The sequence below is a fragment of the Pleurodeles waltl genome, chromosome 2_2 (genome assembly GCF_031143425.1).
Source record: "Pleurodeles waltl isolate 20211129_DDA chromosome 2_2, aPleWal1.hap1.20221129, whole genome shotgun sequence".
Lineage (NCBI taxonomy): Eukaryota > Metazoa > Chordata > Amphibia > Caudata > Salamandridae > Pleurodeles > Pleurodeles waltl.
This window is the reverse complement of record NC_090439.1, coordinates 1,125,680,023-1,125,707,855: the sequence shown is the minus strand read 5'-3', so window position 1 is coordinate 1,125,707,855 and position 27,833 is coordinate 1,125,680,023.

Here is a 27,833-nt window from a genome sequence, read left to right as displayed (position 1 = left end):
GCTTTCAAATGTACCACTGCCACTATATCTACTCCAGAACCTTCATTCTACCCAACCCCTTATGCAGAACAGCACAATGCTTCTAGTAATACTTGGGGCCCCTGGATCTAATCTCAATTTGGGATTTTTTCAGAATGCTTGTCAATTTGAGCAAAGCATTATTACTCCATGTGGATAAAGCTGCAAACAAAACTGGACAGTTTGCAGTCACTTACAGCCCCAGTTGCATGTCCTTGACCATTCCTTCTGCATGTTATTTGTTATGTTGTCTAATTACTGATATTGCTAGAGATCTATAGCATCCCATAACAAAATGTGTGTCTATGAATTTTCTCGAGGTTTTGTTATCATTTACTTGTACAAGTGCTCAGTAGATTTCTACTTCTGCCTAGTCCCACAGACCGGAGTACCTTATGGCCTTGACAAATGTCATACCTACCAGGCACTGGGTTTAAAGACTGGCCTTTATTCACCTTTTGCTCTGTCCTCCTGCTGCCCACAGCATGGCATCATTGAGTGTGTCTCCTTACTTATGAACAAGTCTCACTTTCCATAGAAAACACATTTTTTTCGCTTTGCTGATAATTTTAGCATACTTTGGAGAATTTGCAGACAATGTAGAACATTGAATCGAGCTAGGTTTTGGTATGTCAGATTTCATGCAGATCCATCCAGGGTGAGAAAAGTTAATGAGTTGGTCAAAAAAACTGCATTTTTGTATTTTATCTCCCAGAAAAGCTTTGCTCCTTGGTGCAGCAAAAATTGCTCAAATAATACCACCAAACTAGGACTTTTTACTCAGTCTAGCACTGTTTTGTCATAAATGTGGGCTGTAGATTTTAAGATATTTGTGTTACAAAAAGGTGTTGGCGGACCTGGGAGGGTTAATGTTATGTTCTTGTCACAGCTGCAAAAGTGTTTTTGATTTGCTTATGACATAAATACTATTTTACAAATCTGCACAAAAGTTGTCAGCTCCTTATCCTCTTTTTGCTATTTTTTGAATGTCACACTTAGGAGTCAAGAGAAGGGAGTCAACAATTATTATTTTTCTAATAACTTTGACACTGTTTGTCAAATATACATGAACTTTTGTTGACAGATATAAAAGAGAATCTTCAATTTTTGCACTTTCCTAGATTCACATGCTTGAATCGTCCCTGTTGTTGATCTGGGAGACCTATGGTACTCATGGAGACCGATGTTAAACACAGGCAACTAATTTTGATGCATTCATATATGTTGGCTATTCAAATCATTTTAAATTAATCCAAAGCTCATGCAATTAGCATTTAGCACACATTTCACCATTCCCCACCCACGTCGCCAGTTTCAGATTTCTACCGCACATCGTATGTGCAGGGAGTCCCTTTGAGCTTTGCTCAGTTGGTCAGATAAGTAGAAATGTTACTGCTTTTTTCCTGAACTTCTAAGAGGAAATTAATTCTCTTTTTATCTCCAAATGGTTTAATCTTTTAAAAAAGGTATTTTTAGACCATGTGGAACATGGCAGGGAAAGACTACATCCAGAAGCCCCCCACAAGGACTGCATATATTGCATATAACCTGACACTAATCCAAATAACTGTAAAATATGCCATACTTTTTGCACAAAAATCCTTACAGATCCCGAGGGTAGACTTTTATGAAGGCTCCAGAGAACCAAATCAGGAGAAACCCATACCTCAGAGGATGAGTATGAATGTGCCTAAAAATCATCAGTTAAAAAACATCCTTCCCCTGAGCACTCTTCAAAACATATATTTAAATCAAAATCTTCAACTTATGATCAACCTCTAAGAAAAGCCACAAAAAATCGGGGAGACACAGTGAGGTATATCCCGTTTCTGTGGTACTGACAGAAAAAAAAATCCATCCTAAATCTGTCAACAAACTATCTTCAGAGCCATCTACTCCAAAGAGACCCACTGAAGGGTCGCTTCTAAATCCAAGACAATTTCTTCATTGTTGATGAGACCAGCATCATCATTCCCCTTTCAAAAGTTGTCGTTGATGAAACCGCAGTCAAACAAAAAATCTTCATTGTCATTGACAACACCATTGGCAAAGCTGCCGTCGCCAGCAACACCACTTATGTTGAAGATTCCATCGACAAAGACTACTGACGATGACTACGACATTGACAACAGTGATAAGACACCATTGACAGCAACACTGTTGACAATACAATCAACAACTCTGATGACTGTTGTTTCGACTATGTGCATTTCAACACTATCGACCACGATGGAACCGGCAACGATAGTCCAAACACCAGGATCACTCTTACCTCAGTGCCACTCATGCCAGAACAGACCTCACGTAGCAAGGCATCTCCATGCTCACCGCACAGATTTGTGGATACTGAAAGTTCCAATGATGAGGATAAAGATGACGATTATGGACCATTTGGCTCTGCATATAGCCCAACACAGCTAGAAGTTCAATATTAAGGCCCAGATGAGGACAAATATAATCAAACTGAAGAACTGCGTATGGCAGAACTCTCTCATTCACAGGGTCCAGACAACAGAAGATCTTACCAGTAAAGATGATCAGTAATGACCCCTGGCAATATGATTATGACCAATGTACACAGGTTTCACAAACATCACAGGAAGTTATGATACAAGTTCCTACACCTCATCCTTATGGACTACTATAAACTATTTCCTCAGTCTTCACCTCGGTCAAGACCTCACGTGAATCCTTCAACTCCACACAGCCCCATGTGTTCTCCTTCAAGGCTGTCACCATCAATGCCTTTCATATAAATTTCACCTTTGGTGGCCCACTCTGATTCATCAGTTAGAGTTGACAATATAACTCTTATACAGATGATGACTAGGACGATAAATGCAGCCAGTTTTTCCTCATTCCACTGGCCCAGAATGGGGTGAGAATCAAGCTGATGATCCAGGAATATTAGTCCCTGAGCAGCAGATTCACCACCAGATTATCAGGGATTTTCACACTCTCATTGAGAGAGCCTCAAAAAGATTCACCTTCACAATATCAACAAAACACGACTGCTTCTTCTATGACTTTAAAGTGCCTTCAAGAAAATAAACTAAAACAATTCCAATCATTGATCACATTTGGTATGAAGGTTTAAAGTGTATGAAGAATCCAGCCACAGTGGCTGTGGAAATGTATAGGCTGCACAAAAATCTAAAGCACCCATCATCACCCCAGCTTTTCTCCTTGGTCACCTCTAGCAGATTCAGTGGTGATACAAGCAGCCCAACAACGATCAAGGAATCCAGGATCTGCCTGCTCTGCCCCACCCAACAGAGAAGGAAAAAGGCTCAATAACAGTGGCAAACATTTTTCAGCTACGGCGGCCACCCGGGTCCAGGCAACTAACACACTGGCAATTCTTGCAAGAAATGACCACCTGATGTAGTAAGACATTGGGCCAAACCTACTACCTGATGATAAAAAAAGCCAAACCGAGAGCAATTTTGTCAGAAGGAGAAAAAACTTCCTCAGCTATGATAGTTACTACAATGGATATTGCTTTAACTGATTTCAATTTGCTGGTGCTTCAGTATTATGTAGGCGGCAAATATGGCTTCTTTCTACCTCTTTTAGACCTGAAGTACAAAGTAGAATAGACATGCCTTATTATGGGCAATCACTTTTTGGTTGGGATGTCAATGAAGTCCTCCAATCAATTAAAATTGAAATGGACACAGCACAATCCTTGAGAATACTTCAACAGAGACAGTCACAGCTCTTTCATCAAGGCTAGATGCAACAATATAGACTGTCATCACTGCCAAGCAGGCCCCTCGAAAAAGATCTACAAACCAATCTTGAGGAAATGAGCATTCAAAAAGACAAGGACATCGTAGAAGCCACGGTCACAATAAATCCTGGAATACTTGTGGGAGGAAGAATCTCAGGGTTTATATTTTTACAGACAATGGATGGCTAAAATATCCATCCGCTGGGTATTGGACCATACATACTTTGGACACATGCTAGAGCTGAAATTCCATCAAGAGGCCTCCACCAACATCTTCACCTGTTACAAGCATAGAGTCATCTAATGTTGAAAAAAGGTGTAATAGAGGAAGTCCCCAATTACCAGAGAAATGTAGGAATCTATCCTAGCTTTTTCCTTAAAAAAACAATCTAAGAATGGAGATCAATTTTGGATTTACAAAATCTGAACAAGTTTCTCAAAAAATAATAATTTCACATGGTCACTTTGCAAGAAGCCCTTCAACTGCTTCAACAAAATTACATGACATCCCTAGATTTGCAGGATGCATATTTTCACAAATAAATTAATCGATTTACTGCAAGTACCTCTGATTCAAATTGGCTGGTCAGCAGGTTAGTTAAAGGTGTTGGACTCAAGTGAGCCCCGAGAATAATCACAAAGTGCATGGTGCCTGTACCAGATCAGCTAAGTAAACAAGGCCATCACATTTTTCCATACCTAGACGAATGGTTAGTCAAAAGAAATGCATACAATGAACTCGACAAGAGACTGCTTCTGGCTATTTAACGAATTAGAGTTCACCTTAAATTAAAGAAAAGCTTGCCTAACTTCTTTAAAAAAGATACAGTTTTCTAGGAGCAGTTTTATATATAGTGCACACAAGACCGCTACGTCAACAGAAAGAGTAGATTGTTTAACTGCAGTGCATTAGATGGCTAGGCATTACAAAAGAAGAAAACAAGTCACCATCAGAAACCTTAAGGTCCTTTTAGAGATGATATCATCCTTCATCCCTTTGATCCCTCATTGCCACCTTCACGTGAGGCCCTTTCAAGATTGGGCAATCTCACAAAAGTGAGACGACAGATGAAGCAAGCTTTGCCATAGTGGACTCAACATGAAAGTGTGTATGGCCTCGTCCTTTCTGCAAGAAAATCCTCAGTTTATTAAGACCACAGACACTTCCTTAGAAGGCTGGGGGGGGGGTCACACTTGCAGGAATTAGCAATCAGCAATAAATGGTCTCTGAAGGAGAGACAACTGCTTATGAACATACTAGAGTTGAAGGCAGTGGACCAGGGAGCCTTTCTTCCAAGGATAAATAATTCCTCTGTATTGATTTGAATAGACAATACTACAAGTATGTTTTATATCAACAAGCAAGGGGGGATCATGTTCCTGACAGCTCTCCATGGAAGCATAGAAAATGTGAGACTGGGTTATTCAAAACTGTATCCAAAAGAAAGCAGAACTTGTACCAGGAATAACTAACTCCCGGGCTAATAGGCTCTGCAGAACTCTTCAAGAGTTGCAGCAACAAATCAATAAAAGGTTTTCCTGCCGGGGCAAACCAAGTCTAGACCTATTTACAACCAACATGAACTGCAAATCACAATATTACTCCAGTAGGTACAACCTTCTTGGATCACGTGGGAATGTCTTCTCAGTCAGTCAGGAACTTATGCGTATGCCTTTCCAACCCTTCCATTGATTCTGAGGGTCTTGGCAAAGATGAGAGAACAGTGTAGTCTCATTCTAATAACTCATTAGTACCCTAAGCAATATTGGTATCAAAGTTATTTTTCCTCTCAGAACAAACCAGAATTCTCTTGAAACTATTGCAGAACCAACTTACACAATAACACGGCCAAGTACTTCACCTGAACCCAAGTGTCAGGGAGCGACGGCAGGGACGTATGATTCTAGGGGTACTATTTAGCAAGTTGACAGGACATGGTAAATACCAGGCTACTTAAAGTATAACTACAGTGGACAGGCAATGGCTGTAAGCAGGGACAAGGAGGAAAACAAGAACAAGGTTTGATCAAAATAAGTGACGTACTGGTATATGACAAGAGGGTTGTTAGTCGCTTAGGGAAAACCCTTTGGATTGACACCAGCAGGCTGCTCTTAAAAATAGTCATACAGCAACGTCATACTTTGGCTCTACTGGTATAGAGACTGTTATACTCAGTGCAAGATGGATAGAGACTGACTACAACACTGAGATAGATAAGACTCCAAAGAACCTGGGTGCAACAACTGAAGTTTTTCCACAACATTATCAGAAATGACACCAAGCCAGAGGTCACACTATAAAGGGAAGAAGAACTGCAGCAGAGAGTTGACTGAATCTGGAGTGGAACAGAAAACCAGAGTGGAAAGACTAACCAGAATACAGGACAAACAAGACAGCAAGGGAACAGGGAGAAATCAAGAAAAGGAATTATGAACAGGGCTTCAGAAATCAAGAACAATATTCCTGAGTCTAGGAGCAGGCTGTACCCAACAGGCACTGGGACAAGTAATGCCCAGTTGATATAGGGAAACTGGAATTAGGAATCTGAACATGAATTCAAGAATGCACCCAACAGGCACTGAAACACGTAATGCCCTGTGGATACAAGAAATAACACAGGAATTTAGGACAGGGTCAGAACAGTAAATCAGAACAAGGAAGCAAAGGGAACCGCTGACAACTCAAGGAATACATGGTCAGACGTCCAGCAGGGAAAACACAAAATTCAAGACACACGGATTGAAAAGATGAGACTGTGAAGCAAGGAAAACACATAAAACAATGTTACACAGGGCATCAACAGGAAGGCAGGACACTGGAAAAAGCAGTAGCAGGAAACAGGACTCATCTCATGATTTCAAAAGTTCATTAGTGCATGCAGCTGGAGAGGAAAGCAGTAACAGCAGTTGAGGCACAAATTCTGAATGGAAATGCCAGTCTTAAAACCCTACTCGCAACTCGTAGGCACACAAGGTGATTAGAACTCAGAACAGGTGTGAGCTAGCTGCAGCACCATGCAGGTGTGAGAAGTTAAAGTCCTTCTTCCAGCTCTCTGAAGGATTGCAATGAAATTCCAGGAAGCAAACAGAGGGCAGAATTAAACTACGGAGTGGAATATGTATTGGATCTTGTTTAGAAACATGGCAGAAATTCATGCAAGGGAGCACATGAGCATGCTGGAAGTGGTAACAGAGTTTAAAGTACAATATGACTTGGCAAAAGCTCCTCTTCAGCTTTCAGACTTGAGTAAAGCATACAAATATTATCATTCATTATGAGTTGATACATTAACCCTGGAAGAGATTCTGCAGCGGATCTGACTTCCAAGAGAATTTGTAACGCCTGTGAATGAACAGCACAGTTTCCTAACTAGTGTTAGTGATGGAAACAGGCTCACAGAAGGACTTAACATAGTGCCACCTGATGGCACGAGATAAGGATCAGGACACCAAGCTCTATGAGTTTGACAGCTTTGCTCCTAACTTAATGAATTTCACCTAGATATACCAGAAGATTGCAAGAGGGTATTATCTAATACTAGAGCTCCGCCAACCAACAAAATTATAGCGCCAAATGGGAACAACTCTGTTCATGGTGCACTGATCATAGTTTACACCCAATATCATCTTTGCCACACCAAATATTACCGTACGTGTTTCACTTGTCTCAGTCTGGGCCGAGTCTTGCATCTATCAGGGTCCATCCAGCGTCCATTTCTCACTACAGAAGAACATTCAATCGACCATCAGTATGGTCTGTTAGAATAATTAAAGAATTTCTTAAAAGCCTTTTTAGACTTTTCCCACCATTAAGTACTCCACGGCCCAGTGGCATTTCAATATACTCTTAGCCCAACTAATGAAGACTCCTTTTGAACCAGTCTACACATCAGAACGATAATTTCTTTCTTGGAAAATGGCTCTTTTATTAGTGTTTACTTCAGTCAGGAGAGATAGCGAAAGGCAGACCTTTACAATTAAGGAGCCTTTTCTCTAGTTAAAAGATGAAAAAGTGAAGAACAGATCCTCATTTTATACCTAAGGTGGCCACTGAGTTCCCTTTGAACGGTTCAATGAAATGAAAAATGATTTCCAAAATCCAACCAATTCAGTAAAAAGAGCACTTCATACCTTGGATGTTAAAAGGTGTCTAAAGTTCTATATTGACATAACTAAATCTTTCCGACTATTTGATCAGTTATTAGTGTCCTATGAATATCTCCGAAGAGGACAGTCGCAGTTAAACAAGAGATAGTTTGCTGCATATCTGCAACCTTAATATATTGCCATAATTAAGCAGGATATCCGCTCCAAGGAAATGTCAAAGCACAGTCCACAAGAATAGTGTCTACCTCTACAGCCTTATTCGCTGGAGTTCCATTAGTGAGCATTTGCAGAAGAGTCACACCGAAGAACAGACACACCTTTACTCATCAGTATTGTCTAGACTTGACAGATAACAGGGATACAGCGGTCGGACAAGTGCTGCTTCATCTCTTTCGTTAAGATGAGCCCCTTTTTCTCCCTTGTTTTTGTTCCACTATGCACTATTATCTGTTTAAGATATCAATAACTGCATACTACTCAAAGTCAAGCATATGAATCTATGAAAGATCCAAAACTGGAGAAAGAAATGTTCCTACCTGTAAATGTAGTTCTCCAGTATAGGTATCTTTCAGAGTCACATGTCCTAACGTCAGGTTCACCTATGTTACATTAAATCTGCAAACACTTGTGCTACAAAATGTTAGCGTGGTGACCTGGGTGGGTAAGGATGAAGTGTGTGCTGTATGCTAATTGCAGGAGCTTTGGATCATTTTAAAACGAGAATAGTAGGCTACTTCTGTGACTGTGTCAAAGTTTTAAGGCTTTATTTCACAATGTACTGCTCTCTATGTGCACCGTGGGACACCCAGCTTGATGACGGAGATGATTCAAGCATGTGAATCTATGAAAGATACAGATACTGGAGAACTAACGTTACATTTAAATAACATTTTCTTTAGGTCAAGTGGAAGCATCTCAAGTTTGAAGGAAGTTGTGGTTAAAGGAATGTTTACTTGCTAATAGCACTTGCTCTGTCAAAGTGACATTTTACAAACTGTTATTACTTCAAAGAGCATTGTGGTTGGTGGATAGGCTACAAAGAGGTGCAATCCCATGTGTACCACAGAAATTATTCTTCATAAAACAGTTCCAGTATATAGTGCTGTATGGAGGGCCACCATACACTACGCATGGAAGCACAAGTCTTCCAATACAACAAAATAATATCCTCCTGAGCAACCGCAATCATAATAATCCATATGGTCTGTAAGACCTTTACTTGTGATCTTCACATAATTTGTTTATTGTAGCTCTGATGAAGTCGTCAACAAAATTGCCACTGCGACGAAACACGCATTGGCTACATGACCTCTTTGAACATGCTAACTACATGACATGTTTGAATACTTTGGAAATTGTGAATATCACGAATTAAAGTCTTAAAGACCACATAGACTAATATAATTGCGGTTGCTCAGGAGGATATCATTTTGTTACTACTTCAATCCCACTGTTGGCTTCTCAAGTTTAGTATAGGTCTGTCATTGAGGAGGAAAGTTAGGGGAGAGGAGGTAAAGTGGTAAACTTCTGATAACACTGATGTTGTTTGATGTATTTGCATGGCATTTGGTAAACAGTTACCAAGGTAAGCCTGATGATGGCATCTATCTTCAGATTCCTCTTGATCCTTCTGGGCCAAAGTTAAAAAGGAGTTTAAAAAAAGCATTAACTTGTTAATAAATTTGTTACCATATGATGAATCTGCATGACATTTGGCAGACAACTATCACATGAATCTTAAGTTTCATGCAGATCTGCCAGTATAGGGTGGGGGGGGTTAAACGGGAGGGTTTTAAATGCTTTGATTTGCCAACAAGTTAGTGCCACTAGGAAAACCTGCATGAAATGTAGCATATAGTTACCAAGTTAATCCCATTTCAAGCATGTGAAGGTTCGCAGATCTATCTAGGGGAGATTAAAGGCTGGTCATAAAAGCTTGATTTGCTTTAACTTTGGCATTGTTTGAGAAATATGCATTAGAATTGTCAGTCAGTTAAGCTTAGTGTTAAAGTCTCACGTTTAGTGCAAATCAATCACCATGTTAAGCCCGGTGCTAGAATCATCTAATGTTTAGTGCACATAAAATTAGGAGCAAGAGAGATCCATACCTGTAATGCTGTTTGACAGATTGGTGTGACATTTGAGATGCCAAAACTGTTTAGCCCTGCAGACTATAGTTCAGGCTTCATGCAGATTTTCTAAACTGTGCCAAAGTTATTAGCAGATTAATGTTTAACCCCAGCTCTTTAACTTTGTAGTGGGCTAGGCCCTGTGTCTCTAGGCAGCATTACATGGCCAAAGGTGATGCACAGCTGGTTTGTGTGGAACGGAGCTTGGGAAAGTGGATGACTGTAGGTTAGAACCTGGGGCCATAGGCCACTGCTTATGGCTGAAGACCGGTGTGGGTGAGGTGGAGGGGGTCTGCTGTACATGGCCAAAGGCCACCTTTAAATGTTTTGGGTGGAAATTGACCAACTACGGGTCTGACTATAAGCTAGGTCCTGCATCCAAATGGGTCAAAGGTCGAGTGCAAGTAGTTTTAGTGGGGCGGTTTTGGGCACCAGGCCTAGAACTGGACAGGTCCCATGCAACAGGTCGTGTGCACCTGATTGTGATTTGAGTTGACTAGCAGAAGGGTGTATGGCCTGGCTCAACACCAGGCCATCCACCAAACCCTGTTGCATCTAGCAAAAGGCTATGCATAACTAGTTTGGGTGAGATGGCATTGGGTTCCGTATATCATTTAAAAAGATTACCGAAAAACAATTAAAGGACAGTTATGGTAATGTAATTGCAAGGCAACAACAGTTGTTAAAAAACATAGAAGTGAAATTTGCCAGTTATCATCAGCACAAACATCATTCAGCCCTAATGCACTGCACATGACCTGATACAGGATGTCACAGATTATGTCATAAATGGCCTAATGAATGGCATTAGCAAAATCACACATTATGTTAACACTAGCATCATCGATTACATCCCTATGGATGGCTAAGACAGTGCAATACCATACCAAGAGAAACTGAGCAACAAAAGGCAGCCTCCCTGGGCACTGCACGTTTCATTTCCGCTAACTCTACGCTAAAGGTAAAACATTCATTGAACAAGAAATCATTATAGCTGACATTGATTAAAAATGGGAAGTGCGTTTTCCAGCTTCCAGAAAGAAATGCAGATGTAATTCTATTTTGGCCATGTTGAATGAGGCCTGTCTACACACTAGGTGTGGGTGCGGGGCCTGGTTGACGGCTGTACCCCGCTCTCAACTCCCTCAGTGTACAGCTGAAAGCCATGTGCATTAGTGATGTCCATATGTATTCTCAGTGCAAGCTCTGCATTCATTCCCTACTGTGTCCGACCATGCATGGGTTATGTCCACACAGAGGCTGGATGGAGGGATGGTTGTTTTAGGTGCAGTGACTGGAAATAAAATGATTTTGTTTACCTTTTATGAATAGAACATTGAATAAACAATGGACAAAGCTGTGCAGGGTGGTCTAGAGCTCTCATTACAATGACAAAACCCATGTTTCCTTGGGACCTGTGAAATATTTTCTATATTTCATAGAGCTTGTGTGATAGAATATCAAGAACAACATTGTGATGCCAGAATATTATGTCGCAATATTGTCTACAAAAATATCCAGTTTACATACTTGGGCCTCATTACGAGGCTGGCCTTCTTGAGACTGCCAGCCTCACGGTGGCGGTCGGACTGCCGCACTCCAGGCAGTCCGACCACCACATAACGACCCTGGCGGTCGGGTCGCTAGAGGACCGCTGACTCCGCCAGGAACATTGTTTCCGACGGGCTGACAGCATTTGGACTCATGGTCAGCTACGGTGGCGCTGAATTCAGCACTGCCACGCTGATCACGAGTCTCCTTTTCACCAGTCTTTTCATGGAGGTTTAACCGTCATGAAAAGACTGGCGGAAAGGAAGTGCTGGGGGCCACATGACATGCTTATGGGCAGTACAGAAGTCCCCTTGCCCAGCACCCTCAGAATGAGCACTATCTGCTTTGTCTGCAGTGCGCTTTCCGAGGGGGCTGTTGTGCTATGGTATTGGACGAGACCAATTCCGTTCCACTGTTCCTGCTGGCCATCCCAGTGGGAACATCATAGTACGACTGGGAGGGAGGCTGCCGGATTGATGGCGGTCTCATCTCCGCGAGTTTGGCGGTCAGCTTGTCCGACTGTCAAACTCCTAAAGAGGCCCTTTGTATGTAAATTAGCAAAATATTGAGTGAAAAATAGAGTGGAGTAGAATATTGTCATAACAGGTAAGTGTATCAAATTATTCATACTGTATTCATTTCTTTAAAATGTGATTACACAAAATACTTATATAATTAAGAACTTAATTTGTAATGTAAGCTAAATATATATATATATGTACATATATATATATATATAAACACACATATATTTCTTTAAAAAGTACAAAAAATATTTAAGCGTTACAAACCATATTTAGATCTTAACAATTACTTTACAATTAACAAACAAAACCATATAAAATATTTATTAGAAGAAATTAAAATGTGCATAAACATTTTCTTTTAATAAATAATATAAACATTAAATAAAAAAATAATTAATATACAACAACAATCCAACATAAATAGCACTTGTATGATTGGTGGACTTTAAAGGGGTCAGATTTAACCAAAATAAGGAAATTGTAGGACTTTAGAGGGCTTAAATTTATTATCCCTACTCCAGAGTAAGCAAAACGATTTAGATTGGTTAAGATTTACCATTACCAGTCCAATGTAAGCACCAGTAGGGAAAGTGCTGGACTTTGAACAGGTTAGATTTACTATTCCCACTGTAATCTAGGCAACAGTAGGGAAAGTGCTGGACTTTGAACGGGTTAGATTTACTATTCCCACTGCAATCTAGGCAACAGTAGGGAAAGTGTTGGACTTTGGAGGGGTTAAATTTGCTATTCTAACTCAAAATGTAACCATAAAGTAAGGAACATATCTACAACTTTGGAAAGGTTAGATTTACTATTATCCTTCCAGTTTAAGCAAAAGAAGGGAAAGTGTTGGACAGCAGGGGGGGTTAGATTTAATATTCCCTTATCAATCTAGGCAACAGTACGGAAATTGTTGGACTTTGGAGGGGTTACATTTACTATTCAAACTAAAATTGTACACAACAGTGGGGAAAATGTTGCACTTTGGAGTGGTTAGCTGTACTATCCTCACTTCAATCAGAGCAAACAGTAGGGAAAGTGGTAGACCTATGTAAGCAAAATGATAGAAAGTGTTGTACTTTGGAGGGGTTTGAGTTACTATTAACACTCCATTGTAAGCACAATTAGGGAAAGTGTTGACATTTGGAGGAGATGGATATACCATTCCAATTCTTAATAATTAAAAAAAAGAAATTACATGTCTAACAACATAAAAACATTAAAGCATATTTAAAAAAAAGAAATGTTTACATTCTAAATATATATAATTAAATGTAATAGAAAATAACAATGTTTAATAGTCCAAAATAATTGAACAAATATAAAACAAAATAAATACATTTAAAAGAAACACACTCCTTACTACCCCAAAAAAACACCAACAAATAAATAATAAATGCATTATAAATAAAACATTAGTAACATTAAAATAGTAATTAAATTAAACAAGTACAATTAAAACAAATAATAAGTACATTATTCAATTATTCATTTAAAAAAAGTTAATTATTAAATACATTTATCAATTAATTACCAATTAATTAAAACACAGCAAATAATTGACATTATAAATAAGCAATTAAATAGTTTACGTAACTAATTATCAATTATATTTTAATCACATGCTAAGAGAAATTGGCCTGTGTTGGTTTGTTAGGGCGGATCCCAGTTAGCAAGAAACAAAAAGAAAAGTAAATTATGTAGGAAGTTCCAATTGTTGGGGCTCACTTTAACCAAGAGACGTCTGGCTATATGTTGGTTGCCGCCTGGCTCCCACTATACTGGAGTGCAGGAGAGACATGATTGAATGGGTGAATGCTGAAGTGTGCCATATGCGTAAGATGTGCAGGGACACAAAGGTGGGACTCGACTTACAGACTTGGGCAGCTGTGCTGACTGATTTGCTTGACCCTCCAGCTACAGATCGGATGCGTGAGGAAGATTCAACTAATGTGAGTGCTGTTAGAAGTACGACGGGCGCTATCGATATGCTTTCAGGAAAGACTGGCCCTACCACAGTCACCACTGCCACGCCAGTATACACCCCTGAGATGTATACACCATGAATACATAAGTGTTGTGAGGGGGGTCGTGGGAGAGTTCACTGAGACCTACACTTGTTGAATTTATATGAATCAGTTGCCCTATAGGTACTGCCACACGTAATATACCAAAATACTGTCTGCTACTGTTATATTGCAAAATGCCAATAAAAACCTATATTTAAAAAAATAGCTTTTAATCAATATAAGGATTAATTACGAATAAAAACAATAGTTAATATTTTCAGTAAGTTTCCACCCAAATCCCTACAAACTCAACAACCCACCACTAAATTACATATTAGTAATTAAACTTAATGTAAATTGCACTTAAAAAACCACAAAATACACTTAATTAAAATTACAACAAATTAAATAATTAACATATTTTATTACCAACTAAATATTTAATGTAAAAATATAAAGTACATTAGAAAATAATGTATAATTTAAATAACCACACATGATTGCCCTATAAACTCAGATGCCCAATACTAAATTAGTAAACAACTGTAGAAACCTTAAATTTCACATTAAAAATAACAAAATACACTTACATAATTAAAATAACAATTAATTAAATAGAATTTAAAGAATTACTAAACAAATATTTAATTAACATAAAAATTCATATAACATAAAAAGCAATACCTAACAGTTTAAATAACTTTCCATCCTAGTCCCCTACATACCTAACAACCTGGTACTAAATTATAAATTACTAACTAACCTTTTTAAACAAATATTAAATCTTACAGACTACACTAAAAATAAATTAAACAATATTGTAATACTAACACCTAAAATAATACAATGACTAATATATCTAAATTAATTAAATTAAACTGATATTTAATACTATATTAAAGTAAATATTATATGCAACAATATTTTTTAAAAAGATTATATACTTACAAATTATATTATTACCTTTTATACTCTGTCCCTTTATATTTTTGACTCAATGGCATTTTTGAAATGGTATTGCAGCACAATATTTTTTGAAGTGACATTTTGGTCATTCACCTTTACTGAAATCCATGAAATATTTTCTCTGGTTCATATGTTTAACTCACAGTTTAGAGGAGTTTGATGTGATAGTCTTTCATCGCCTAAGGCAACAAATCAACTAAGCAATTTTAGCTTGCTACAGTAGGAATATGGAGATGCTACCTGAAGAAAAAACATCTGAGGCAAAAGCCATTTTGCATGAAGATGAAAGAACTTCCTCTGTAGTTATTGATGCCTCAATGGACACTGCCACAACCGGTTGAAGGCAATTGGCTGGTGCTGCGGTATTAAGAAGGCAAGGGTGATTAAAACCAACATTATTACAGAGTGCAAAGTAGAACTGTAAGCATGCTTTATGATGACAACTCTGCTATAATTGCTTGAAGTGCTTTATAAGCATGCTTGCCAAACACAGACACAGAAAAGCACGATTTTTAGGATCTCTACAACAGTGATGAAACCAGCCCTTTCAAGGAGCTAAAGGCAGATGTCAGCTCACTTCCAGAAGTGGATATGGGTACTAACCAGATCAGGCTAATCAACAGCCCTGCTACCAACAGTGCAACCAACAGTATAGACCACCACCAGCCTTTCCCCCAAGAGAACCTCCTCACTGAAGACCCAGACATCAGGGTGAAAGTGAAGAAGCTTCCAGATGTTAGTGACAGGTGTTTGGTGACCACCACATCATGTATCTGATCTCCTGCTGGTGGAAAAATCTCTTCTTATATCATCTACTGGAAAATGCTAACCAACCAATGGGTCCTTGATCTCATAAATCTGGAGCACACATTGGAATTCACAAAACACCTCCCCTCCTTTGTTACTATCCAAGAAACCACATCAACATATGTGGCTATTGAAAGCAAAAATATCCATAAGGATAAAGACAGGGGCCATAGAACCTGCATCCAAATCCAAATTGCAGCAAATTGCTTCTCTTTAATAAAGAACAAATCAGCTGGGTGGAGACCAATATTAGATCTCTGCGTATTGAACACATTTCATACAAAGCAATCATTTTCCATGCTGCAACCTATAACAGCACACACACTGGTTCAGGTGTATTGCTTGAAGTCAACAGTGAAAAGAGATGCTGAGGTTGGGCAAGCAGTTCTGCATCATCTTTTCACTGAGGTGAGCCCTCTTCTGTTCATGTATTTGTGCTATCTTTTGTGACAGCTTGCTGTTCTGATTCAAGCATGTAAATCTATGAAAGAGCCGGTTCTGGAGCAGAAAAATCCTGTAGCCGTTACAGAATGGCTGATCTTATGCCCACCCTAGACCTACAGGATGCTTACTTCCGTAACTCTGTCAAACCATAGCTCTCAGAACGTTCTCAGATTCAAAATGCCAGACCACCAATATCAATTCAAAGTACTTGCATTCAGCATCAAATCAGCCTCACGAATCTTCACAAAGTGTATGGTTGCAGTTGCAGCTTCCTTCAGGAAACTGGGACATCAAGTTTTTCCCTTCCTCAATGACTGATTAGTGAAAGGAAAAATCTTTCAAGGTGACAAAGAACTTCATGAAGGCCACCCTGAATGTTTTTGAGGAATACCCTGCTGAGGGTTCTGGAGGTGCTGCAAATCTTTGGGCAGTTAACATGCATGCCCAACAATTGGGGGAAATCTAGAATATTTCCACTGTCCTCATGGACACCCCGGAGCGTGTGGCACGGAATAGATGACCCTCCTGGAGCCACCCGCCTTGGAGATCAGGACCTGAAGATGTGTGACACGGAAAATGGGTTGCAGGGGTCATCTGACATTGGAGTTGCAGTTGTGGGACTCAAGAAAGCTAGTGTCAGGCTACCATCTCTGGGATAGAATTTAGGTCCCCAAGGTGGGTGACCTACGAGAGGAAACGGAGTTGTTGATGTTTGCAGGATTGCAGAGTCAATATGACATGATGGGGGGGCCAGTTCTTGCACTATCTGCAGGTCCAATCCATTCTCAACCGTTGAATCCTCGGCACTCAGGACTTTGAGGATGAGAGGCCCCTGGAGTATCGGGCTCCACACACACTTCATATCCCAGTTGCATTACACACTCTTGTGCAATTGTCAGGCCCCATTGCAGAAGCTGAGGGAGACGTGGGAGCGAGACTTGTTAAGGATTGGAAATGATGAGTGGGGGACAGCCTGCAGGTACCCGGGAGACGTTGCCATCAGGGCCAAATTCTGGCTTATACAACTGAAATTGTTGCAGCAAGTACATTTCACAAGTACAAGACTCCACGCCATGGTTCATAGTGGCACCGATCATTATCTGAGGGGATGTGGCCAAAGGTGGACGTTAATTCACACACCATGGAACCGCCCGAAAGAAAGCATTTTGAACAGGGGTGCAATGGATGTCTTCTGGGATGCGGGGGGAGGCTCTAGAGCTCACCCTGGCTGACCCTGCTGTGTAACACAGCACTGGCGGTGGCACGATGGGATATGATACGATATTGGGGGAGCACTCAGATCCTGACTTTGAGAGACTGATTATCCAATATGGAATGGTGCAAACAGGCAGCAGAACCGATAAACTGAGCTAGAGGATGCAAATGGAAACTTCCTAATATATGGGACCCATGTTTGAAAGGTGGGGGGATGGGTGAAGGTGAGGGCTCCTATAACAGAAATTTCAGAAGGAGTGGAAACTGGTGGCCTCATACAACCTGGGGGTGGGGTAGGCCCCCAGGGTTCTGGCTTCGGAGGCCTAGGGACCCATGATGAGACTTGCAGTTCCACAGAGCATTGCTTCATTAATATTAAACTGCCACTTGCTATATCCTGTAGATTGGTACGCTGCAGCGACCGGGGGGTTGGTTACTTAATTTTACGTTGCATATGTTTAATGTTTGTGGAACAGCAAAATAAATAAAAAATAATTTAAAAAAGAATCCAGGACTATGGCCTAGCGCTCAACAAGGACAAATCAGTATTAATGCCCAGCAAGGAAATCCAATTCCTGGAGCAATCACTGATACAGACATTGGCAGAGCTTTTTCATCTAAAGAGAGAACAACCGTTGTAACACAACAATTTCAGAAAGAAAACAAAATCACCTTGAAAACATAAAAGTCTCTTTTGGGAATTCTGTTGCCCTGCATTCATTTAGTCCCAAAATGCAGCCTGTATATGCCTCCATTCCAGTAGGAGTTGGACAAACAGTGATTACAAATTTAGTAGTCATTCAATTACTTCATCACCCCATTACACAGGATAAAACAAACAGTGCCATAGTAGTTCCAACACAAAATCACCACAGTTGGATTGACCTTCCTTCAGCAAAGGTGCAGATTTGTCATGAAAGCAGATCTATTCCTGGACTGTTGGAGGGACACATATTCAAGATCTGGCAATGAGTAAGCATGTGGTCAGCGAACAAAACCCACTTCGATATCAACATTCTGGAGATAAGAGCCATTGCCCTGAGTCTGCAATATTCAAAGAATAAAAGGAAGCTACGTGTTGATCCACCCAGAAAATACAACATAATTGTATTTTCCGAAGAATGCAATGGGGACATCTATCTCTCCTCTAACCAAAGAAGACCCAAGGAAATTGAATTGGGCCATCAAACTTGGCATTTAATTGACAATTGAAAATGTTCAGAGAGTTGAAAACGCATGAGCAGGTGCACTAAGCAGAACATACAATGAATGCCACAAGTGCGAACTACATCAGATCCAGTTCAACTATACCTTCAAGCCCTGGAGGAACTGAATTTGAACCTGTTTGCTGTTACTATGCCAGCAGGCATGCGGTACCGGGATCGTAGGGGAATACATTTTCATTAGCTTGACCAGGGAACTTTTCTTCCGGTAAAAATAAAGAAGGAACCAAGCTGGAAAGCACTAATAGCCATGTGATTGCCAAGACATTATTGGTTCATAGAGCTTCTTCTCCTAGTAAAGCAATCATGCATACTGTTGCTGCCACTTTATGGATCATCTTTCTTGCAAAAATATCCAAATACTACATCCAATCCCAGTACCTCTAGGCTTATTATTATCCTAAATACAATGAGTTTCAGCACTTAGATATTCCAGATGACTGTAGACAATTTTCTAGTTAAATCTAGAGCAAATCTCCTCGACCTCATATCAGATCCTTCTGTTAACCTTTCAGGTGTTACTCATGCATCATTGAGAGATATCCCATGGTACAGAAGGACACAAAATCAATCTTCTCTCTTGTCAACTAGAAGAGTAAAATAATTCCTTAAAAGACTCTTTAGAGTTTTCCCACTGGTTAAACAACCACCAATACCTTGGAAGCTTATTACAGTGATTTCTCATCTTATGAAATGGTCATTTGAACCAGTACATAAAGTGGATATAACATTTATATCATGGAAACTTGCTTTTATTAGTCATAATCTCTGCTAGAAGAGTAAGTGAAAATAAAGCCTTTCAGTGAGAGAACCTTACCTTCAATTCTGTGAGACAGATTCATTTTAAGGCCTAATCTTTGCTTAATACCCAAAGTACCATTGGATGTTTATTTAAATGAGCCTATAATCCTTAAAAAAAAATTCAAGACTGCAACACTGCAGTAGAAAGGGTGGTTCATACCCTAGATGCTAGATGATGTCTAAAATGTTATATAGGCAGACCAAACAGATGCAGAAAATATGATCAACTACGTATGGCTTACAGTGCCCCTAAAAGAGGACAATCTCTAGCAAAACAAACTAGCTTGCTAAGTGTCTGCTCCCATTATAAACTGGTGCAATAAGGCTGGTCACACTTTACTAGCAAGAGTTTCAGCGTAGTCAACCAGAAGTCCATTAGCATCAACGGCTTTGCTTGCTGTGGTTATCATTAGCAGACATTTTCCATGCAGTAGCCAGTAACAACACATACATTTGTTCAGCTTCATTGCTTGAAGTCAACAGCGAAAAGAGATGCTGAGGTTGGGCAAGCAGTTCTATGTCTTCTTTTCCGTGAGGTGAGCCCTCTTTAAAGGGCTTCCTCACCTTCCACTCATATATTGGTACTATCTTTTGTGACAGCTTGCTGTTCTGATTCAAGCATGTAAATCTATGAAAGATCCAATTCTGGAGAATAAAAATGTTACCAACCTGTAATTATAGTTTGCACATTTGGTATCTGTCATAGTTTCACATGCAACCCACTCACCGCCCCTTCAAAGGCTCGGCTAATGCTATTATTACTTCACACTAGTGCTAAACAAAATCTGAAGGATGGTGGCCTTTCAGGGTACGATCTTCAGTCTGAGTGTCTCAGAGTGGTTGAAGTTTGGTTCTTTTCAAATGAAGGAACTAGGTTTCAAACCTGTCTTTATTTCAGCCTTAAGATTACAATTACATGGAACTTGCTTTTTTGATGTTGCAGTGGGATTCCCACATGAACACAGGGATGATACAAGCACTTGAATATATGAAAGATACCAATGCTGCAGATCTACAGTTACAGATAAGTCATATTTTGTTTAATTTCCAGGAGTAAAACATGCTTAGTCACTGAAACAAACCTTTTTTGAGAATAAGCATTTTACCTCAACCATGGTTTCGGTCTGACTTACTCCTTACATGGGTAAATCAACCTAAACCAAGATTAAAACAACAAGTACACATAGAAAATGCTTTATGACTCAGGACTGGATACTGCAGCATAATTCAAGTCTGAAACAAGAGTAGAGTACATTTACTCATTGAAAACTCTTTGTCAAATGAAGTTTGTTAGAAATCGGGTGTCTAGTTGACAGAGTTTTGCACTCTGTCCAGGTAGGGACCATAGTCCTAGTCAGGGCAAGTAAGATACGCACTAAAAGTTTACCTGTGTTCACCTTTGGTAGCTTGGCACAGGACTAAACTAAAGAGGAAATGTGTAAAGTATTTTTGCACACACACAGTAACACAATGAAAACACCACAAAAGGACTCCACACCAGAACAATAGCTAATATTTATCTGAATCAATCAAGACCAAAACGACAAAAGTCGGACATTCACAAGCCAAGTTCTGAACTCTCAAAGCTTAAATCAAAATTCAGTGCTTAGAAGACAATAGCTCCAACCGGGGTTATCTGGTCGCGCTGCACCAGGACAAATCTAAAAGTGCAGTCCGACTGAGATGCAGTGCAGGCCAGGTACACGAGTCGCGCAGACCTGCTGACTGTACCTTTATGACGTCGATGCTTGGGGGCGATGAGTTGATCCAGACGAGCGTTGCAGGCAAAGCGTAATTTCCTGCTCAGGCAACGTGATTTATGTGTCAGTGTCCAGAAGCGATGAGTACTGGTTCTGATGCATCGGCGAAACCGGGGCTGCATTGTAAGTCTGGGTTGTTGCATCGAGCAGTTGGCCAGCGGTGTCTGGGGCTTCAGTGCAGGTAGCAGCAAAGCAGCGTTTCTGCAGCAGGATGCACCGGTTCCAAATGTTGTTGCGTCAGTTCTTGTGTTGTAGCACCACACTCAACTCCAAGGGCCCAGGATTGGATTTGACGCCACTTGGCAGAGGAAGACCCAACAGCAGAGGAGCCAGTTTTGCTGGTATCAAGATGCAGGTGAAGGGTTTCATAGCCCTGCGACTTCCGAAACAGGAAGCACGCTCAGTCAGGCCCTTGGAGAAACTTTAGATTGCAGGATGTAGAGAGTTAGATCCAGTCCTCTCACTCCCAGGCAAGAAGTAGGAGGCAGCAGGCCAACACAGCAGAGCAAACAGCAAAGTGGCATCCCCTCCTGACAGCACAGTGTCCTTCTTCTTGGTAAAATGTACTCAGTCTAGTGTTCCAAGTATCTGTCAATGATCAATCAATACTTGTAAAGCGCAACTACTCACCTGTTATGGTCTCAAGGCACTGGGGGGAAAGTGTAGCGTTCACCTATGGTTGTTAAAAAAGTCATGTCTTCAGTTCCTTCATGAAGCTGAGGAGGGAGGTGGTTTGTCTGACGTGAAGAGGAAGGGCGTTCCAGGTGGTGGCTGCGAGGTAAGAAGAGGAGCGTCCTCCTGTTCTGGTTTGTGGCGTATAAGGTGTCAGAGGCCCAGCACTTATACCCAAAATGGCCTTTGATGTTGAGGTGACTTCAAAAGAACTCTTTGAAGTGCACAAGGATCCCTTTCAACCCAGCCCTGGCTCCAGACTACCAGTGGGGGGTAATCGGCCCTTTGCGTGAGGGCAGGACACAATCTATTCAGATGTAAGTGCGAACTGCCTCTCCCTTCCTAGAATGACTATCAGCATGCAGATGAATGCAGATGTATCTCCTTTCACACCCCCTTCCTGTTTGTGGCTGTCTGGAGAGAATGCACAAATGTAGCTGTCACTTAAACCCGTACGTGGATTCAGAGACAGGCTCAGGCACAGTATGGTTAAAGTAAGAAACTGCCAACTTTCTAAAAGTGGCATTTTCAGACCTGCAATTTAAAAAACAACTTTGCCAAAAGATGTATTTTTAAATTGTGAGTCCAGAGACACCAAACTCCATTTTTCTCTCTTTTCCCAAATTGAATTTACACTTCATAGATGTTTCAAGTAAACCCCAATGTTAGCCTATGGGAGAGTCACACCTTGTAATTGCAAAAAACGTACTCAAACGTTTTTCACTATCTGGACATGTTCAAATTGAAAAGGACATGTCCAACCTTTTAAATACACTGCACCCTGCCCTTGGGGATAACTAGGGCCTACCTTTGGGGTGACTTACATGTTATAAAAAGAAAGTTCTGGGCCTGGCAAATGGGTACCCTTGCCAAGTCGAAGTTACAGTTAAAACTGCACTCACAGGCTCTGCAATGGCAGGCTTAAGACATGTTTGAAAGGATACTGTAGTGGGTGGCACGACCAGTGCTGAAGGCCCACTAGTAGCATTTGACTTGCAGGCCCTGGGCACACATAGGACACTCTACTAGGGACATACCAGTAATTCAAATATGCCAGTCGTAGAGACGCCAATGTTACCATGTTTTAGACACTGAGCACATGCACTTTAGCACTGGATAGAAGTGGAAAAGTGCCAAGAGTCCAACAGCCAAAAAAAACAAGGTCAGTAAAAGAGGAGAAGGAATGCAAAAAGTTTGGAGATGACCCTGCGGAAAGGGCTATTTCCCACAGGGCTTAAGTGTTATACCTACTGCTGGAGGAGAGTGAGAGACAAAATGCCCTTTCATTTGAAAATCGGTCTCACAGGAGGCCGGATCATTCTGCCCTTTCACAAGGAGTTTCCTTGAGTGCCAAATTGAGGATTACCCAGTAGGTTCCCTAACAAATAAAGTTTGCAAAAACCATTACAAAGAGAACATTGAGAAAGCCAAAAGGTTAGTGACCTATGCCTGACCTATTGGTTTTGCCAGTTCTTGTACACATGGCTGTTTCATAAACAGTGAGATTAGTGGCAGTCACTTGCTTAATTGTCCACTCTGATGGGATTACCAGGAGTCCCTGCCTGTATGTTGACCTGCTATTGCATTAAGTAGTTAGTTTGGGAGGATTGTTACTGATCTCACATGAGATTATAATTAGGTAATCGCCTCCTGCTGAGTGCTGCTCATCCAGCCTTGGGAGCCGTAGGGTCTGGAGGTGCTTATTGTCAGGTAAATACGTATTTGTGGCAGACAGAACCCAATGTAAATGATTTAGTTCATTCAATGTATAAAATGTTCGGTACATGCAACTTTACTATGCTATAACATACAACTCAGGGCATTAAAACCATCACAGTGGCAAAACAATAGTTTATTAGCACGAGGACTCTGAACACCTACCTGTGCCATAACAGTGTCACAGATGTTCCAGAAACTAAGGGCTTTGGGCTAGATGTATCTACAACTGGTCGCAAAATACTGGTCACAATTTGCAAAAGTATTTTTGCGACGAGCCTGGTAATTTGCAAAGCAACCTACGTGCTTATAGGTCGTTTTACTTAGTACGTTGCAATGCGACCTACCTCTTGAATATTATTGAGGGAGGTTGCAATTTATGACACACTATGATTCGCTGCCATCACAGGGATGGTTGCCTGCTGGGGTTTGGAGACCACCATGTCAGTGACTTCTTGAAATAAAGCGATCATTTTTCAATGCAGCCCGTTTCCCTTAAAGGAAAACGGGATGCGTTTGTCTAAAAAAAAGATTTTTTTAAATGATTCATTTTCATTTTTTAAGAGTAACGAACCACCTCCTGCTCTTAAAAGTATTTTTAAACATTTTCAAAGGAGAATGGGTCCCAAGAGGACCTCTTCCCATTTATGAATGGGTTAACTTTCAGTTGGTAGTAAAGTATGATTGTTTTGCGACTGCATTTCGGTTGCAAAACATTAGTATGTACCACTACGATTTGGTATTTGGAAGGGATGCCCTATACACGCCACTTCCAAATACGGAGTCGTTATTAGTTCGCAAATCCAAATTGCAATTCTGTAATGTATTACTAATTAACAAGTTGGGCTTGATACATTAGAAAAAAGCCTTTTTGCGTTCACAAACGGCCTGATCCTGCAAATCAGGCTTGTTATGACTGTAAAAAAACACTTCATACAGCTAGCCCTTAATTCCGACATGGATGCAAAAATTTGGCACAAACAGTTTTTCCACCCAGTTTTCGCTTTATGCCTATTTCAAAATGAATACAAGCCCTTCCCCATCCACCCCGACCACCCCACCCCCCCCCTGTGATGTCAGCGCACATCGCGCACTAACAATCACAGAGGGCCGCTGCCCATCGCGATCGAAAGAGAAATGCAAAGCATTTCTCTTTCGATTACGTGGGGGAGGCCCAGAGAGGCTTCAAAGGGAAGGAAAGGAATTTCCTTCCCTTTGAAGTCTCTCTGAGCGTTTCAAAAGCCGGTTTGCAAAGCAATCTGGCTTTTGAAATGCCCACTAGACACCAGGGATTTTGTTAGTTTTTTTAAATTGTCATAAGGGAGCGACCCGGGGGGGGCATTTTTTTGGAAGGCCTTTTCTGCCCCCCCGGGGGCAGAAACCTCTAGGCACCAGGGATCTTTTTTTCTTTTTTTTTTTTTGGGAGGTGGGGAGCGACCGCTTAGGCAAGGGTCGCTCCCCTGGGGGGAAAATTTATTTTAGGCCATTTCTGCCCCCCTGGGGGCAGATCAGCCTATTTTGATTAGGCTGACCTGCCCCCAAGGGGGGCAGAAACCACTAGGCTGCGGGGATTTTTTTGTTTTTTTTTGTTTTACAGATTGGGAGGGTCGCTCTCCTGGGGGGCAAATTGTATTTAGACCATTTCTGCCCCCCTTGGGGGCAGATCGGCCGATTTTAGGTCAATCTGCCCCCAAGGGGGCAGAAACCACTAGGCACCAGGGATTTTTTTTTGCGCCAATGTCACGCAGGGGGAGCGACCCCGTAGGCAAGGGTCGCTCTCAGGGGGGGTTGGGGGGGCAAATTTATTTTAGGCCATTTCTGCCCCCCCTGGGGCAGATCGGCCTATTGTTATTAGGCCGATCTGTCCCCAAGGGGGGCAGAACCCTCTAGGCACCAGGGCAATTTTTTTTTTGTGTGTTTTTTTTTGTTTGTTTGTTTTTTTAGAGATGGGGAGCGACCCATTAGGCAAGGGTCGCTTCCCTGGGGGGCAAAATTATTTTAGGCCATTTCTGCCCCCCCGGGCCGGCTGAGCTAAAGGCCAAAATCCACAGGAGGCACTTTGCAAAAAACACCTCAGTTTTCTGTGAAAAAATGTGATGTGTCCACGTTGTGTTTTGGGCCATTTCCTTTCGTGGGCGCTAGCCCTACCCAGACAAGTGAGGTACCATTTTTATCAGGGAGACTTGGGGGAACGCTGGGTGGAAGGAAATTTGTGGCTCCTCTCAGATTCCAGAACTTTGGGTCACCGAAATGAGTGGAAAACGTGTTTTTTTTACCAATTTTGAGGTTTGCAAAGGATTCTGGGTAACAGAACCTGGTCAGAGCCCCACAAGTCACCCCATCTTGGATTTCCCTAGGTCTCTAGGTTTAAAAAATGCACAGGTTTGGTAGGTTTCCCTAGGTGCCGGCTGAGCTAGAGGCCAAAATCTACAGGTAGGCACTTTGCAAAAAACACCTCTGTTTTCTGTCAAAAAATGTGATGTGTCCACGTTGTGTTTTGGGGCATTTCCTGTCGCGGGCGCTAGGCCCACCCACACAAGTGAGGTATCATTTTTATCGGGAGACTTGGGGGAACATAGAATAGCAAAACAAGTGTTATTGCCCCTTGTCTTTCTCTACATTTTTTCCTTCCAAATACAAGAGTGTGTAAAAAAGACGTCTATTTGAGAAATGCCCTGTAATTCACATGCTAGTATAATCACCCCGGAATTCAGAGATGTGCAAATAACCACTGCTCCTCAACACATTATCTTGTGCCCATTTTGGAAATACAAAGGTTTTCTTGATAGCTATTTTTCACTCTTTATATTTCAGCAAATGAATTGCTGTATACCCGGTATAGAATGAAAACCCACTGCAGGGTGCAGCTCATTTATTGGCTCTGGGTACCTAAGGTTCTTGATGAACCTACAAGCCCTATATATCCCCACAACCAGAAGAGTCCAGCAGACGTAACGGTATATTGCTTTAAAAAATCTGACATTGCAGGAAAGAGTTACAGAGTAAAAGGTAGAGAAATATTGCTGTTTATTTCACCTCAATTTCAATATTTTTCTTTTTCAGTTGTTCAGGAAACCCTTGTAGGATCTACACAAATTACCCCTTGCTGAATTCAGAATTTTGTCTACTTTTCAGAAATGTTTAGGTTTCTGGGATCCAGCATTGGTTTCACGCCCATTTCTGTCACTGACTGGAAGGAGGCTGAAAGCACAAAAAATCGTAAAAATGGGTTATGTCCCAGTAAAATGCCAAATTTGTGTTGAAAAATTGGGTTTTCTGATTCAAGTCTGCCTGTTCCTGAAAGCTGGGAAGCTGGTGATTTTAGCACCGCAAACCCTTTGTTGATGCCATTTTCAGGGGAAAAACTACAAGCCTTCTTCTGCAGCCACTTTTTCCCATTTTTTTAAAAAAAACTAAATTTTCACTGTATTTTGGCAAATTTCTTGGCCTCCTTCAGGGGAACCCACAAAGTCTTGGTACCACTAGAATCCCTAGGATGTTGGAAAAAAAGGACGCAAATTTGGCTTGGCTAGTTTATGTGGACAAAAAGTTATGAGGGCTTAAGCACGAACTGCCCCAAATAGCCAAAAAAAGGCCTGGCACAGGAGGGGGAAAAGGCCTGGCAGCGAAGTGGTTAAGGAAAATGGGCTGCATTTAAAAAACAAAAAGATTGCTTTATTGAAAAGCATTCACAGACATGGTGGTCTGCTGAGCCTAGCAGGCCACCATCCCTGTGATTGTAGCCATTTGCAATGGCTCTCAAATTGCGATCTACCTCATGAATATTGATGAGGTAGGTCCATTTGCGAGCCCTTGCAAATCACAGTATGAAACTCCTGGAGTTTCATACATTCCAAGATTACTTAATTGCGATTCGCAAAAAAACGCAATTAGGTAATCGCTATTGGATAAAATTATACATCTGGCCCTTAGACGGCAAAACTTAGCCACAAGCCCAACAGCTATAAAATGGCATAGACCAACACTGGAGACCAGCCACCGCAAGGGGGCATGAAGAAACCGACCTGCCAGAAGGGAAATGGCAAGAAAACAGCAAGGTCTGCTACTGAAGGCAGGGGCCATGCTACCAGAAGAGCAGGCTGCTGCAGACTCCAACAGGATACACAAGAGCAATTCAATCAGAGAGAACCCCGA